This window comes from Papio anubis, chromosome 5 (assembly GCF_008728515.1).
Source record: "Papio anubis isolate 15944 chromosome 5, Panubis1.0, whole genome shotgun sequence".
In the NCBI taxonomy this organism is placed as follows: domain Eukaryota; kingdom Metazoa; phylum Chordata; class Mammalia; order Primates; family Cercopithecidae; genus Papio; species Papio anubis.
Genome location: NC_044980.1, coordinates 65,027,454 through 65,044,170, shown reverse-complemented (window position 1 = coordinate 65,044,170; position 16,717 = coordinate 65,027,454). Strand labels below are relative to the sequence as shown.

Sequence of the window (16,717 nt, the reverse complement as noted above, 5' to 3'; positions counted from 1 at the left end):
TGATTTCACAAGTCAGGTGGCCTCACCTCCAAGTAGGAAGAGTCAGTGAGTTAGGAGAACATTATCCCTCAGCCGTTGGTGTTTCAGCACCACGGAGAGCGACACGAACGCGAAACTACTGCCCCGTCCACTTTGCCCCCAAACACTTAGATATGCCTATGCCCAAGTCATAAATATATCTCTAAAATAACCATTAACATATTTATTACAGAAATGAAGCCATTTCAATTTATATATCTAACCCTATTTGCTCCCTTAGCCCTAACTCAGTCATCAGTCATCAAATTATAACAAGCATTTTCTTGTGTAGCCAAGCCCCAGGCCATTGAAGAATATTAGAGGTCAGTGGGTGTAAACTCCTCCCAACATGGGAAACTCCCCTATACTATCTCTGGTGAGGGATATCAAGCGTCTGCCTGATTATTTCCAAGCTTCTGTAGAGGAAGCTTGGTACTTCATTGGAGATGACAAAAACGCTTATTAGAAACACATTTCTTTTATTGAGCTGAAAGCTGCTTATTAATAACAATTCTATTGTATTCAGATCTAGAATATGAACACTTCTTATCACCTCCACCACTAGCCTTCTGGTCCTAGCATCCATAAAGTTGACATGAAGGATTAAAAGGAGTAATCCTTTTAAGGTCTATGTCATACTCATGTCCCTTTACTGCTCTATACCCTCCAGTGTCTCCCCATTTCTCTCAAAGTAAAAACCAAACTCCTTATAGTCGTCTAAAAGGTTTTTCATGATTTGCTCCTCCTTTCTTCATCTTTCTCTAACCTCATCCCCTATCATTATTTCCTTCACTCACTCTGCTCCAGCCACACAGGCCTTCTTTGCCATCCCTTGAACACCAAGGACACTCCTGCACTGGGTACCTTACATTTGCTGTTTCCTGTAACAAGAATGCTCTTCCCCAGATACCTGCATGGTTCATTTTATCACCTTTTCTTAGTCTTCCCAAATGCTGCCCTAACAGTGAGGTCTTCCTTGGCCATTCTGTGTAAGGCCCCACACACTCTGTATCTCTGTTCACTTATAGGCAATGATTGGTAAACGCTGGTAAATATTTAACAACCCATTTGGAGGAGGGATCCTAATTTGCAGCATTTGCTAATTTCTATGATGAAAATAGAAATTGCACTACCATAGCCAATTGCGGGCTACCAATGTGAGGTCACTGAAGGCAGAATTGGGAAAGGCTAAAATTTTGTTCTCATGAACCCAAATAAACCAGGTTAGCACACTGCTGCAGGTCAAAGAGGAAAGCAGCATGCACTCCTGGGAGTGAGTGCAGTGGTGGTCATGGGGATGAATCAAGAGAGCCCCAAAAGGAGGAAATACTGATGGGGAATGAATTTCCCTATAGTAGGAGCATCTAGCTTTACTTCTGTCTTTCCAGTTGCTTTTGGATCAACTAAACCTTGGTGTTCTGTCTGCTCCTTGAATATCACGTGTTAAAAGTCAAACCCTTGCTTACCCTACCAAACCAACATTTGCTAGTTTTTCTTCTTCTGTCCATGACACCACGACCTCTCATTCTTCCTTGCCATATATATATATACACACACACATATACGTATATATGTACACATATATACGTATATGTGTGTGTATACGTATATGTATATATATTCCCAGTAGTCCAGACCCTCCAGGCTGATGGGACCATGGTATTTTGGAATAACTTATCTCCATAGCACATGAGGGCATGTGGATGCTTGTAGATTGTATAGCGGGTAAGCTGAGTGTATCAGGAACTGTCCATTGCTCTTTTCTCTGGTCTGCCTGCATTTCACATTCTTGACTATAAGGGCTTTGGAATCACTGAGCCCATGTCATCTCTGGCTGTGCAGTGGACTGGTTCTGAATTTCCAGGACCATCTAACAGCACCTCCAAAGTCCCAGGACAATTGTCCTCATCCATCACTATTCAGCACATTGGTTTCATAATCTTCTAGGATTATACATTCTCACTACCCCCAAAAATACACTTATGCACATTCCTATAACATTTTGCATCTAACTTAAGGGTTACCTAGACTGCCCATGAAGCCAACTCACTAAATTCCTCGGTAGTCATGCCCCCAAGTTAATCTCTAATGTCTTTTACTAGTTCTAACGCAGTATGATTACTTTATTCTTTTATTCTCCCCCAAGCTTAGTCAGCCAAGAGAGAGAGAAAGAGAGACAGAGAGAGAGTTAAATTATTCTTACTTAATTGGTCCTCTCTAGCCAAATAATGGGTCTTAATTATCAAATTAGTAAAGCATCTCTATGTTATTCATAATATGCTTACAAAAAAATGGCTATGTTTTTGTAAACTATGTTTCACTGATTGGTTTGACTAATGAGTTAATACAAAAACACTGAAAGCAAATTATATGATTACAACTTCTTTCTATCATTCAGAATGTTTATTTGCAATAATATAATGCAAACAAAAATAGCTTCGAATAAGATGCTCAGTTCCATTTTTAAAAAGAGAAATGAGCTGTTGCAGTTGGTTTTAGACACTTATTTTGATTTTATTTTTTACATTGTGGTCTTTATGATGTAAATATATTACAAACTTCAGTCGTTTTACCAAGAGATTATTTTTATTCTTCTTGATTAGCTCCTTTATACCCTTCAACATTGTCCTTTGCTTCTCAAAGACAACTCAGAATTTTTCAGAATTTGTTTTTTAGAAAAGAACAACTACACAAAAATCAATCTTTTGATTAGAGTCTATACAGCCATTCTTCTATCACAACTCTGATTTTCATTTAGATCCTGTGGACATCTTGGAGACTCACCCATAGATTGCAATATCTTGAGATTTATCATTTATTTTGGCCGATTTTGAACAGGTACTGACTTGGGATTATAGGATGTATTGTGAAAGAAAGAAAAGAGGAAGATTAGCGTATATGTATGGTGCATGCAAGCCCTTAGGTTTGTGCATAACTTAGAAGAAAACAAAGTGTGTACATCTGTCCACTCAAAGCAGTTGGAAATGAGGAATGCTGTTTTAAGTGGCACAACTGATGTGCCTGTATATAAGATATGCTCCTGTAAGTGTATCACTTTCGGATAAAAGTTAGTAAATGCATTAAAACATGTACTAAAAACTGCTTCTAGTTTGGCAGCTATAGTCAGGTTTTCAGATAAAATCTAACCCACTTATACCAAATTACTTCCACCTGTAACTGGGAGGTTGAATGGGATTCTTCCTATTGCTGACTTTTTTAAAAAACAAACTGAGATATAATTCACATGCCATAAAATATGCTCTTTTAAGGTATGTACGTCAGTGGTTTATAATATATTCACAAGGTTGTGCAATAATTACCACTATCTAACTTTATAACATTTTTGTCACCCCTAAAAGAAACCCTATACCTATTAGCAATCATTTTTCATTACTCCCTCCCCCAGGCCCTGTCAACCACCAATAAAGAGAAAAAGTCTCATTTGGTTTGACCCATTCTCAATATATCACATATTTGACATTTTGTGTCTGACTTCCTTCATATAACATACCATTTTCATGGTTCATCCGTGCTATAGCATGCATCAGTACTTCATTCCCTTTTATGGCTAATATTTTACTGTATGAATATACTGCACTTTATTTATCTGTTCATAGGCTGGTAGACATTTGAATTGTTTCCTCTTTTGGCTATGAATATTCATGTACAAGGTTTTGGGTACACAGAGGTTTTCAGTCCTATTGGGTATATATATACCTAGGAATTGGTGGATCATACAGTAACTCTGTTTAACTTTTTGAGGAATTACCAAATTGTTTTCTTTTTCTGAAATGGAGTTTTGCTCTTGTTGCCCAGGTTGGAGTGCAATGACATGATCTCGGCTTACTGCAACCTCAATCTCCCGGGTTCAAATGATTCTCCTGCCTTAGCCTCCCGAGTAGCTGGGATTACAGGCATGTGCCACTACGCCCAGCTAGTTTTGTATTTTTAGTAGAGATGGGGTTTCTCCATATTGGTCAGATTGGTCTCAAACTCCTGACCTAAGGTGATCCACCTGCCTCGGCCTCCCAAAGTGCTGGGATTACAGGTGTGAGCCATCGTGCCCAGCCCAAATTGTTTTCTAAAGTGACTGCACCATTTTACATTCTCACCAACAAAGTATAAGCGTTCCAATTTTTCCATATCTGTGTCAATGCTTGTTATTGTGCATCTTTTGTTGTTGTTGTTTTTTGTCAATTTTAGTGGGTGTGAAGTGGTATCCACTGTGGTGTTGCTTTGCGTTTCCCTAATGACTAATGATGTTGAGCATCTTGTCATGTGCTCCTTGGTCATTCGTATATCTTCTCTGGAGAAATGTCTGTTCAAATTCTTTGTCCATTTTTAATAAGGCTATTTGTCTTTTTATTGCTAAGTTGTTGGAGTTCTTTGTATGTTGTGCATAGCAGACCCTTATTTGATACACTGTTTGTAAAGATTTTCTCCCATTCTGTGGATTGTCTTTCCACTTTCTTGATGGTATCCTTTGAAGCACAAAAGTTTGTAATTTTGGCAACATAAAAATTTTCTCCTTTTCTTTGGTTGCTTGTGCTTTAGGTGTCATATCTAAGAAATCATTGCCTGATCCATGGTCATGTAAATTTATACCTGTTTTTCTTCTAAGAGTTTTATAATGTTAGCTCTTAAATTTAGGGTTTTTGACTCCTTCTGAATTAATTTTGGTATATAGTGTAAGCTAGGGGTCTAAATATATTCTTTTGCATGTGGATACCCATGCCCTGACTTTTGAACTAAGGCCAAAGGCTGAAGACAAAGAGACCTTAAGTACACCACAATGTGAAGAGGTAGCTCTTTCAGAGTTTACTAAGTGTTTGCAGAATGTAATCTACCACAGAAATTCCCCATGCCCAACTACAAGTCTGTGGTCTTCATAAGCAGACAACGGGGAAGGACGAGTGGTCAGAATCTTCAGGAGTACTGTTTTCCTGGTGAACGACTTTTTATTTCCCCACCAAAGTCAAATGAGGGTGCTGAGGTGGCTGCAGAAGCTCAGTTGTGAGACTGGAAGCACCAGAGAGAAAGAAAGTGTGGTATTCCTTGACCCAGCTGACACATCTGCCTAGACAGGACTTGCTGATCTGCTCGGGAGAAGAGAATCCAGGTGAAGTGGACAGGCAGAAGGAGGGGTGGCTGGAGCAGCCTGACACTGGCTCATCTGGCTGGGAAGGGTGGCTGGGAGTTAGCCAGCTCCCTGGTAAACCTCTAAGATGCTTGCCTGCTAGGCAAAGGGAACCCTAGCAGCAAGAGGCATTGGGGTGTACTGCTCATGGCTGTTAAGAGATGGAGCCACAGCTTGATTCCCCAAGTCAGGGAACTGTGCAGCAGGGATGCCCACAACTCTCTGCAAAACACACACATACCCTTAGTGAGATTAGCTAGGGGAGGCACTCAGCCTGTTACCTGCAATTAAGTTGATGCAATTTAGGTCCTTGCATGTTTAATGTTAGCTGTCTCTGCACCCCAAATTGAAGGAGTTAGAAATTGTGAATTTGAGTAACAGCCTTAGAAAGAGATAAGGCTCATATAGCTTTTTCAGTCACTTTCTGTTGAGTGTTCTGCTAGACAGTAAGAGCCAGTCTAGCAGCACAGATTAGATTAAGAGTGTAAGATTTGATTAGGAGTGTTTTCTTTGCCAACAGCTTATTGGTTCACCTAGCCTCAGGACAGTTGCCATTAAGATGGGTCTGGGGGTGGGCAGAATACAGACAGCAGTAAGAAAAGAAAAGAGTGCTCAGTCTTAAAAACACATCTAATAAGATCTTAGATTGTTATAACTTATGCATAGAACTGACCAGAAGAAAGATCGGAAACCTATTAAGTTTTTGATAGAGTTGTATTGTCAAATAAATCAAATGCTTGGCCTACTGAACCATGTGACTCTGTAACCCCTAGGTCTATGAAAAACAAGGATCCCTCAAGAATGCCATATTCTGTGGGACTGAAGAATGGTGATGGACCAGTGACTGCTCTGTGTTTTCCATTCTCTATTCTCTTCTTTTCCAAGTGGGAGTCTTATTGTGTTTTTCTATTCCTACTCCAGGGTTACACATTGGGAGTATGTGTAACAGATAACTTTACAGTACCAGATCACAGGTAGTCACATCTGATTCAATGCAGAGAACTGCAAGTGATCCTGGACTTTGGGCAGGCTATGGTAACTCCTTGTGGAGAGGGTATTATCTCAGGTATATATTTTAGCCAAAAAGCCAAAGTGCTAGAAACTGCTAGAGGTCCCAATATTTGTCCTCATTTTACTGGGCACCTCGTTGCCCAGAATACAAACTATAGTTTTTCCAGTCTACCTGGCAATTAGCTGTGGCCATTTGAAAACTCTGGCCAGTAGGATATTAGTAAACATGATGGTGCAGCTCTGGAAATTATCCTTAAAGGAAGGAGATGCTCCCTTCTTTTTCCATTCTCTTCTTTCTGGAAGGTAGTTGTGGTGGCTGGAGCTGGCGTGATCTTTCATTATAAGGAAAACTTGGAAAAGCCGTGTATTGCAGGACAACAAATTAGAAGCAGCTTGAGTTCCTGACACCATGGAATGACACCTTACCAGGACTGGGCTATCTACTTGAAGTTCAATAAACTCTTTCTTGTTTAAGTTCATGTAATTTGGGGGTATTTTTTTTTTTCAGAATTGAAATAAATCCCAACTAACACAGTAATGCTTTGGAACATTCACTCAACCCTTTGTAACAGTATTGCATACTCTTTCCTTGTCATCGTGTGTGTGTGTGTGTGTGTGTGTGTGTGTGTGTGTGTAGTGGGGTGGTGTTCTGGGAAGAATGGAGTAGAAGGATTCATTCAAAACTTGTAAAGAAATCATTTTCCAACCCTGAGAGGGGCTCTGGGCAAGATAATGCAGAAGGACCCTGGCCCCTTTTTAATTCCTGAGCAGAATCACTTTTGAGTACCGGCAGTCATAGAGAGACCCAGTGACAGCCTGCTACTGGTCATTTACTTCTCAGATATGGAAAATGCAAGGTGAAAATGCCCTGTTCCACTCTGCTCCATACCTTCACCCATACAACTTCCATAGATAGCAGAAACCATTGCCCTGAATGGGTACTGGTACAGACAGGCTTATGTTTATTCAACAAGTCTTTCTTAAGCACATCTAACATGCACCATGCACTTGAAATGCAATTGGGGTATGGTACTGAACCAGAGAGATGCAAACATCTATCTTGTGGAGCGTACATCTTGTTGACGGGTAAGTGATACAAAAGTAGACAAGGAAACTGCTGAGGCCAATAAAATACCAGCCTTTACCTCTCCCTTATGGACCGCTCACAGCTCATCTGTATCTGTAGCTTCTTTGGAGAGCTGGAGACAAAGTGCTACATTCTGGTTGAAGGAGGTTCCAACATCAACATTGATGCTGCCCTTTTTTCCCCTGGCTTTTCAGCATGCCAAATGGCTGACAAGTTTGTCAACTCCTAATATAGTACTATGTCCCTGTCTTACAAATAAGTTATAGGAGAAACAATTATTTTATGATGGGTCAATGAAAAAAAAAAAAAAAGAGAGACTCTCACTCTTGCCTTCTCTAGGACATCAGAAATATACTTAGTCTTTGTCTTCTTGTCTCACCCTGAAAGAGACAGTCAATCTCTCTGTGTGATCTGTTTTGTTTTTGTAGCAACAACAGCACTCAGCTGATTGGACCAAAAGAAATGCTAGGTGCATTAGTTCAGGCCTGCCAAGAAGTAAATGCCAAGATGGGATTAGATGTGCAAGAAATTTCTTGGAGAAGAAAGCAGGAAAGACAAGGAAAACTTCCGGATTGCAATACAAGTTTAACACCAGTAGAAGGAGAGAAGGAAGGAAGGAAGATTGGGCAAGAAGAATCTCGGACTATACTAAAATTTCAAGAAAGATTTAAGCAGGTCTATAGGGAGTACTTGAGACAAAGTTCCCCTTGGAGGAGCCCTGCATCTCACTGGAATGAGCCTGCCTCAGTACCCTTGCTGTGGTATCTGGGGAGCAGCTCAGGACCTTGGCCCGAGTGTGCAAGTGGGTCCAGAGGGGGAACACTGGGTCCATTGGCCAACTATGCTCCCCTAGCAGGAGACCTGAGTCTCCAACTATGCTCTCCTAGCAGAAGACCTGAGTGCATTTTCATGGCCACCACAGTAAGTCACTCTTCTGGCCTTGAGGAAGTCTTGCCTAATGTGAGCTTCCATTTTCAGTGCTACCAGTTTTGTCCTAGGCTATTAATTGTTTCTGAGAAGCAGTTGCCACCTGACCCTTGCATAGAAGGCCCGGGTCACATTTGATGCCTCTCAGAAGAAGCACACACTCTGTTTTCTTCTCCATACTCAGATTAGACAACTAGAACATTTTAAAAAACTAGACTTTCATTTTATTTTTTGAATATTTCATACCTTTATTACATACAAACCACTGCTCAATGAAAGAAAGGAGGACACAAACAAATGGAAGAACATTCCATGCTCATGGATAGGAAGAATCAATATCGTGAAAATGGCCATACTGCCCAAGGTAATTTATAGATTCAATGCCCTTCCCATTAAGCTACCAATGACTTTCTTCACAGAATTGGAAAAAAATACTGTCAAGTTCATATGGAACCAAAAAAGAACCTGCATTGCTAAGACAATCCTAAGCCAAAAGAACAAAGCTGGAGGCATCACGCTACCTGACTTCAAACTATACTACAAGGCTACGGTAACCAAAACAGCATGGTACTGGTACCAAAACAGAGATGTAGACCAATGGAACAGAACAGAGCCCTCAGAAATAATACCACACATCTACAACCATCTGATCTTTGACAAACCTGACAAAAACAAGAAATGGGGAAAGGATTCCCTATTTAATAAATGGTGCTGGGAAAACTGGCTAGCCATAAGTAGAAAGCTGAAACTGGATCCCTTCCTTACAGCTTATACAAAAATTAATTCAAGATGGATTAGAGACTTAAATGTTAGACCTAAAACCATAAAAACCCTAGAAGAAAACCTAGGCAATACCATTCAGGACATAGGCATGGGCAAGGACTTCATGTCTAAAACACCAAAAGCAATGGCAACAAAAGCCAAAATTGACAAATGAGATCTAATTAAACTAAAGAGCTTCTGCACAGCAAAAGAAACTACCATCAAAGTGAACAGGCAACCTACAGAATGGGAGAAAATTTTTGCAATCTACTCACCTGACAAAGAGCTAATATCCAGAACCTACAAAGAACTCAAACAAATTTACAAGAAAAAACAAACAACCCCATCAAAAAGTGGGCAAAGGATATGAACAGACACTTCTCAAAAGAAGACATTTGTGCAGCCAACAGACACATAAAAAAATGCTCATCATCACTAGCCATCAGAGAAATGCAAATCAAAACCACAATGAGATACCATCTCACACCAGTTAGGATGGCGATCATTAAAAAGTCAGGAAACAACAGGTTCTGGAGAGAATGTGGAGAAATAGGAACACTTTTACACTGTTGGTGGGACTGTAAACTAGTTCAACCATTGTGGAAGACAGTGTGGCGATTCCTCAAGAATCTAGAACTAGAAATACCATTTGACCCAGCCATCCCATTACTGGGTATAAATCATGCTGCTATAAAGACACATGCACATGTATGTTTATTGTGGCACTATTCACAATAGCAAAGACTTGGAACCAACCCAGATGTCCATCAATGACAGACTGGATTAAGAAAATGTGGCACATATACCCCATGGAATACTACGCAGCCATAAAAAAGGATGAGTTCATGTCCTTTGCAGGGACATGGATGCAGCTGGAAACCATCATTCTCAGCAAACTATTGCAAGAACAGAAAACCAAGCACCGCTTGTTCTCACTCATAGGTGGGAATTGAACAATGAGAACACTTGGACACAGGAAGGGGAACATCACACACCAGAGCCTGTTGTGGGTGGGGGGACGGGGGAGGGATAGCATTAGGAGATATACCTAACGTAATTGATGAGTTAATGGGTGCAGCACACCAACATGGTGTATGTATATATATGTAACCTACACGTTGTGCACATGTACCCTAGAACATAAAGTATAATAAAAAATAGACTTTCATTTTATTTTTTAAATATTTCATACATTTATTACATACCTAACTTTTCTTAATTGTTTGATATTTCTTTTTTTAAATATACTTTGAGTTCTGGGGTACATGTACAGAACATGTAGTTTTGTTACATAGCTATACACGTGCCATGGTGGTTTGCTGTACCCATCAACTTGTCACCTACATTAGGTATTTCTCCTAGTGTTATCTCTCTCCCAGCCCCCCAGCCCCCAACAGGCTCCAGTGTGTGATGTTCCCCTCCCTATGTCCATGTGTTCTCATTGGTCAACTCCCATTTATGAGTGAGAGCATGCAGTTTGGTTTTCTGTTCTTTTGATAGTGTGCTGAGAATGATGGTTTCCAGCTTCATCCATGTCCCTGCAAAGGACATGAACTCATCCTTTTGTATGACTGCATAGAATTCCAAGATGTATATATGCCACTTTTCCTTTATCCAGTCTGTCATTGATGGACATTTGGGTTGATTCCACGTCTTTGCTATTGTGAATAGTACCGCAATAAACATACGTGTGCATATGTCCTTATAGTAGAATGATTTATAATCCTTTGGGTATATACCCAGTAATGGGATTGCTGGGTCAAATGGTATTTCTAGTTCTAGATCCTTGAGGAGTCACCACACTGTCTTCCACAATGGTTGACCTAATTTACACTCCCACCAACAGTGTAAAAGCATTCTTATTTCTCCATGTCCTCTCCAGCATCTGTTGTTCCCTGACTTTTTAGTGATCGCCATTCTAACTGGCATAACATGGTATCTCAGTGTGGTTTTGGTTTGCATTTCTGTAATGACCAGTGATGATGAACATTTTTTCATGTGTCTGTTGGCTGCATAAATGTCTTCTTTTGAGAAGTGTGTCCATATCCTTTGCCTACTTTTTGATGCATTCGTTTGTTTTTTTCTTGTAAATTTGTTTGAGTTCTTTGTAGATTCTGGATATTAGCCCTCTGTCAGACGGATAGATTGCAAAAATTTTCTCCCACTCTGTAGGTTGCCTGTTCACTCTGCTGATAGTTTCTTTTGCTGTGCAGAAGCTCTTTAGTTTAATTAGAGCCCATTTGTCAATTTTGGCTTTTGTTGCCATTGCTTCTGGTGGTTTAGACACGAAGTCTTTGGCCGTGCCTATGACCTGAATGGTATTGCCCAGGTTTTCTTGTAGGATTTTTATGGTCCTAGATCTTACATTTAAACCTTTAATCCATCTTGAGTTGATTTTTGTATAAGGTGTAAGGAAGGGGTCCAGTTTCAGTTTTCTGCATATGGCTAGCCAGTTTTCCTAACAACATTTATTAAATAGGGAATCTTTTCCCCATTGCTTTTTTGTGTCAGGTTTGTCAAAGATCAGATGGTTGTAGATGTGTGGTATTATTTCTGAGGGATCTCTTCTGTTCCATTTGTCTATATATCTGTTTTGGTACCAGTACCATGCTGTTTTGGTTACTGTAGCCTTGTGGTATAGTTTGAAGTCAAGTAGCATGATGCCTCCAGCTTTGTTCTTCTTGCCCAGGATTGTCTTGGCTATGTGGGCTCTTTTTTGGTTCCATATGAAGTTTAAAGTATTGTTTTCCAATTCTGTGAAGAAAGTCAGTTGTTGCTTGATGGGGATAGCATTGAATCTATAAATTACTTTGGGCAATGTGCCATTTTCACGATACTGATTCTTCCTATCCATGAGCATGGAATGTTTTTCCATTTGTTTGCATCCTCTCTTATTTTATTGAGCAGTAGTTTGAAGTTCTCCTTGAAGAGGTCATTCATATCCCTTGCAAGTTGTATTCCTAGGTATTTTATTCTCTTTGTAGCAACTGTGAATGGGAATTCACTCATGATTTGGCTCTGTTTGTCTATTATTGATGTATAGGAATGCTTGTGATATTTGCACATTGGTTTTGTATCCTGAGACTTTGCTGAAGTTGCTTATCAGCTTAAGGAGATTTTGGACTGAGATGATGGGGTTTTCTAAATACACAATCATGTCATCTGCAAACAGAGACAATTTGACTCCCTCTTTTCCTATTTGAATACCCTTTATTTTTTTCTCTTGCCTGATTGCCCTGGCCAGAACTTCCAATACTATGTTGAAGAGGAGTGGTGAGAGAAGGCATCCTTGCCTTGTGCCAGTTTTCAAAGTGAATGCTTCCAGTTTTTGCCCATTCAGTATGATATTGGCTCTGGGTTTATCATAAATAACTTATTATTTTGAGATACATTCCATCGATACCCAGTTTATTGAGAGTTTTTAGCATGAATGGGTATTGAATTTTGTCAAAGGCCCTTCTGCATCTATTGAGAAAATCATGTGGTTTTTGTGATTGGTTCTGTTTATGTGATGGATTATGTTTATTAATTTGTGTATGTTGAACCAGCCTTGCATCCCAGGGATGAAGCCAACTTGATTGTGGTGGATAAGCTTTTTTGATGTGCTGCTGGAGTCAGTTTGCCAGTATTTTATTGAGGATTTTTGCACTGATGTTCATCAGGGATATTGGCCTGAAATTTTCTTTTTTTGTTGTGTCACTGCCAGGTTTTGGTATCAGGATGATACTGACCTCATAAAATGAGTTAGGGAGGAGTCCCTCTTTTTCTATTGATTGGAATAGTTTCGGAAGGAATGGTAGCAGCTCCTCTTTGTACCTCTGGTAGAATTTGACTGTGAATCCGTCTGGTCCTGGACTTTTTTTGGTTGGTAGGCTATTAATTACTGCCTCAATTTCAGAACTTGTTATTGATCTATTCAGGGATTCAACTTCTTCCTGGTTTAGACTTGGGAGGGTCTATGTGTCCAGGAATTTATCCATTTCTTCTAGATTTTCTAGTTTATTTGCGTAGAGGTGTTTATAGTATTATCTGATGATAGTTTGTATTTCTGTGGGATCAGTGATGATATCCCCTATATCATTTTTTATTGCATCTATTTCATTCTTCTCTCTTTTCTTCTTTATTAGTTTTGCTAGTGGTATATCTGTTTTGTTGATCTTTTCAAAAAAACAGCTCCTGGATTCATTGATTTTTGGAAGGTTTTTTTTCTTTTGGATACCACTTTGACCATATCAGGGATGCTGGAGCCTGGAATTAAAAAGACAAACCAACCCCTGGACCACTCAGCCTCTGTCTCTTCCTAGGTAACTTTGTCTGTGTCTGTCTCAACCTTGCTTAGATTGCCTTTGGAAAGAATGCTGTCCTCCATGAGCCCTGCTGGGTCAGCCATTTTACCAGCATCTAGATCTCCTTCTGAGTGTGATGTTAGCGAGAAAGAGTGAGGCTGGAGGTATCAGAGACTGTCTCTACATCGTGGTGGTGGCTTTCACATTGATCATGGACATTTTTCTAGAAAATAACTGTTAAAGGAAAGATGGGAGCGTGTAGAGAAAAAAATAGTGACCACTCAGAGTCCGATGAAGTCAGTTTGTCATTCAGTCTATGAGTCACTAAAAATTATTCATTTTATCTCTGGTATTGTGGCCAAATCAGACATGATTTCTGTCATATTGGCTCTTACTGTCTAACAAGAGAGAGAGGCAGTAACAAAAACAAGCATTCCAATTTAACCTTGATGACTTTGCCAGCCTGCTAGCCTAGGCAAATATGATAAACATAGATTTAATAAAGTATTCAACAAATTGTATCATGGTATTCCTGAAGGCAAAATGTAATAATGTGGCTGGATAGTAGTATGGTCCCATTTTACACACAGGTCAAAACATGAACTAGTCAAAGATAGAAGTGAGAACACATGGCCAAGAGAAGTTATATGGTTTGGGTCTGTGTCCCTGCCCAAATCTCGTATTGAATTGTAATCCCCAATGTTGCCATGTTGAAGGTGGGGCCTGGTGGGAGGTGATTGGATCATGAGGGTGGATTTCCCTCTTGGTGCTGTTCTTATGATAGTGAGTGAGTTCTCACGAGAGCTGGTCATTTAAAAGTGTGTAGCACCTCCCTCTCTGTGCTCTTCCTTCTGCTCTGACCAAGTGAAGTGCTGACTGTCCCTTTGCCTTTTGCCATGATTATAAGTTTCTTGAGGCCTCCCCAGAAGCCAAGCAGATGCCAGCATTATGCTTTCTGTACAGCTTGCAGAACCTTGAGGCAATTAAACCTATTTCCTTTATAAATTACCCAGTCTCAGGTATTTCTTTATGGTAATGAGAGAACAGACTAATACAAGAAGTTTTCTTGGAAGAGACTTGGAGAGTCTGGAAGAGAAAAGTCGGTGTAACTCAGCACTTCTACTTGACAGCCCAAAACTACTGTATCTGGAGCCTACAGCCCAGGGCATGGAGGGTTAACAGCAAACCAGAGTTGTTGCAGCCAGGTGCAGTGGTCCAGGGCATGACAAGTGCCATGTAGGAAATTCCATGGACTCCATTATGTGTGGTCCAATCCACTACTGTAGACTTTTAAAAGTCATGGTCTAGTTAGAGGGTTATCAAAACATATGACAGAATACTTTAATAATTATACTTTCTTGGCAGCACATCAATAAGAAGAGTTCATAAGATCCAATGCATCCTTGGATCTTATGAGAAAAATCTCACAAATAAATTATTTATTATAATTAACAATTAAAATTAGGTCCAAATGCTTTTATTCAAAACAAAACCAAGAAAAATATTGAGATAGGTAATGCTAAGGGTTTCTTATGTGCCTGGAAATATGGAAAGTTTTAGTGTGCATTGGCATCTTTAAGATTCACAGCAGTCTACAAGGTAGGTGCTCTTATTACCCTCATTTTTCAGGGAAATCACTGAGACTTGACCAAGGCTAATAAGTAGGTCAGAATAGGAATCCAGGTTTGCTTTGCTTCAGAGCTTATTCTTTTTGTCACTAAACGGTACTACTTTTGCAGGTAAAATTTTTCTTCTTGTAAATAATGATGTTAAAAACACCAACTTTTTAAAAATGGGAAGTGTGTTTTAATCAAATATTTGTATGCTATAGGGGGCATTGTCATTTATTCTCATCAGATCTTTACCTAATATCTGTTGTCTTTTTAGCATAATAGGAGAAATTCTATTTTCAAAGACACATTGCATAAAAGTGATGAACAGCAGGAGCTGCATGTTTGATGATATTCTAATACTCTTAACACAGCTTGCTGTTAAAACTATTCATTGTCTTACCTTATACACCTCAGCTCTCAATTCTTTTAGAAACCCAAGTCTGCCATTATGTCTTTTTCCTTTGTAGAATTCCAATTTTGTATTGATTTGATCTGGAGTTTGAGAGCAAGACTCGGTTTCTCATTGACGACTTTCTTTTCTCAGAATTTGATCTACAGGAAATGAGTCTTTGTGGTAGGCAGGCTTTCAATACAGCAGATTGCTGCATTCCCTCATGGATGTCCATGGCTCTCCTTCCTGCCAGTGTTTTCTTGCTTGGGGGAGAAGATGTGTTTGGCTCCCCTCATGAATCTTCATGTCTGTAAACCGGTTATAGTAATCCTATTGCCTTTTCTCAGATATCCCCTTCCCAATCTCCCTTGTAGCCAGAGTGACTATGGGATCTAATTTTGACTGATGAGATATATAGGGGAAGTTTGCTAGAGGGGTTTAGGAAATATTTTATTTTCAGATAAAGGGACAGACCCAGGAGAAAAAGCTTACTGAAGCCGTGTCTTGTCTCCCTTCTCCTTGCTTCTTGTGGAGAGGCAACTTCCCTCTGTGGACCCGAGGCAACAATCTGAGGATGCTGGAGCAGAAAATGAGAAAGGCCAGGGGCCCTGGCACACCACTGAGCAGCTGAATGGAGCCTGCCACTGCCTACTTCCCAGCATCTTAGTAGGCAAGAAAACCAAACTCTCGGTTGTTTAAGCCACTGTTAACCGAGTTTTCTATTTCTTGGTATTAAAACCCTCCCTAACTTTTATACATCACAAATGCATATTAAATTTATAAGACAAGCTACCCCAATGACACACGTCAATTCAGAGTTTACATGGTCAGTGCTGTCAAAGTGCTCTTGCACTGGTGATTTCTTCACATTCTTGGGTATGACAGGCCACTTCTAAATACTCTTATATTTTTCCTGCGTATCAAAATAAAATACACTGTAGAAGAAAACCTACTTCTGGCATTGATATTTCCTTCAAGAATTACCTGTGAATATCTTAAGCCTCCTGAATTGGAAAAGGCTGACCCAACAAGTGCCTCTCTTCCCACTGAAGTCCAGGAATCTTAAAGCCATCCCCATGGCTACAGCTTAGAACCTGCACCAGCATACAGATCACATAGAGAGTAGCTGTGATGTTGGCATTTGGTGGAGTGCTTATTAAAGGAACCCAATATGTGCAGAATACCGTTCCTGAAGGCTGTACTTAAGGAATAAACTGGGAGCCATTGGGGATATAATGCCTGTGATTTCTCACCAGTTGATTTAATTAAATCCACTATGACACCTCAGACTGGTGCTCCAGACCCAGAATTGTATGGTCCAGATGGGGAATGTGTGGGTGATTCAGACCTAGGGTGATGAAAGGACTAGGACACAGGCTGCTGCTTCATTCACCCCTGGAGAAGGCTTTCTGTGATCCTCAGTGAAGAAGGATTAGAAGTTACCCTCAGAGCTAAATTACTTGTTGCATGCTATCAGATATAATC

General features: G+C 40.0%; 1 long non-coding RNA gene across 1 annotated transcript in view; it reads left to right on the top strand.

Moving 5' to 3' along the window:
* LOC110743474 overlaps positions 1-8,418 on the top strand; it is a 51,568-nt gene extending 43,150 nt beyond the window's left edge. The window contains exon 3 of the long non-coding RNA XR_004183735.1: positions 7,682-8,418. This is a non-coding gene — a long non-coding RNA (uncharacterized LOC110743474). The remainder of the gene's footprint in view (positions 1-7,681) is intronic.
* Positions 8,419-16,717: the final 8,299 nt, after the last annotated feature.